Source organism: Frankliniella occidentalis, unplaced genomic scaffold (genome assembly GCF_000697945.3).
Source record: "Frankliniella occidentalis isolate FOCC.00 unplaced genomic scaffold, Focc_3.1 Scaffold243, whole genome shotgun sequence".
NCBI classification, from domain to species: Eukaryota; Metazoa; Arthropoda; class Insecta; order Thysanoptera; family Thripidae; genus Frankliniella; species Frankliniella occidentalis.
In genome coordinates this window covers 151722-153112 of record NW_026267369.1, presented here as the reverse complement: position 1 = coordinate 153112, position 1391 = coordinate 151722, and positions in this window count along the sequence as shown.

Sequence of the window (1391 nt, the reverse complement as noted above, 5' to 3'; positions counted from 1 at the left end):
GGACCGGAGGAACCTGTAGCCTCTCTCTGGGTCTCTCTAGTTCAAAATAAATAAAAAATAAATAAAACAACTTTTTTAATCGTAGGGTGTGATCGTCTGCTGTGAGGTGTTGCACTGAAGCAGCAAACGCCATTTCGTCGAGTTTTTAATCGTTCTGCTGGATGTCTCTGCACTCCTGGACTTATCGTCCCTAGACTTCAGCCAAGTGCTTTCCTTTTCATTGCTTAACTTACTGCGGTGTAATGACAAAACTAACCTCATCGTAACTTTAATTAAATTTACCTTTTACCTTAGGTGCGGCAACAGTTCGCTTGGCCGGTCGGAGTCTTCTTTGCCATGCTCTGCTGAACCCGCACATCAATGGTATTATGGATTCCCAATGAGGTTTAATCTGGACCTTGAAATCTCGATGTGAATAGTTCTTGTTGAGTGTACTTTCATTGGACGCATGATAAATTACCTCATACCACATCCTTGTGAATTTTACTCACCCGTGCCAACCAGTAATGTCAACTGTAAATTTTGTATTGAGTAGTGTGTTGTGGTGTGGTGGTATGTAGTGTATGACAGCATGCCATTTCTGATATTTTAGGTGTTTGCAACTCACTTATGCCACACCTTTTATCTCACATGTGTTAAACCAGAGATGTTATTTAATACTCTTGTAATTGCTAATTGATTCGATGCAGCACTTCAAGAAGAGCAGGAAGGAGATGGCCGCTGGGACCGGTGGTGGGGGTAGGAACATAACAAACAAACATTCATTTGTTTAGCAGACGAAGCGTAAGACCGACGCGATCTTTCTGCCTAACGCTTTTCGCGCAGTATTAAAATTAATACAAATTTGAAGTGATTAAAAGATTTCTGCACTTGCGTAACACTGCCTCACTTAAGTTTAGTCAAACAGCGTTGAAACCTAAGCAACATTGGCCGGCGCGGAAGAGGTAAAGTAGAAAGATGGCGTCGGCCTCGGCTGATAAACAACTGAATGCTTGTTATGTTCCTACCCCCACCACCGGCCCCAGCGGCCATCATCTTGTTCTTCTTTAGAGTGAAGTTCTCTATACATTCATCTAACTAACTAGCAGAACTAGTATGGGGTTAATTTCTTTTAAATAGCTTCACATCAATGAGACCCTTTTTTCTGTGCCCTCTCCTGTATCATTATTACAAATGTGTGATCTTTGCAGTTCAAAAGATTGTGCTCTGAGGAAGCTGTTGAACCTGGCGTTTTGAAATTGGATATTTAAACACACAGCCTCACTATCACTATCTTCTCGGTAATAGGTAGTAGTTGAGAATAGTGACTGTCATTTCTGATTTGATCAATGTGCGGTCTAGCCTACTCATATTGTGCAGTAAACCTCATTTACTTCAGAAACGGCATGCTG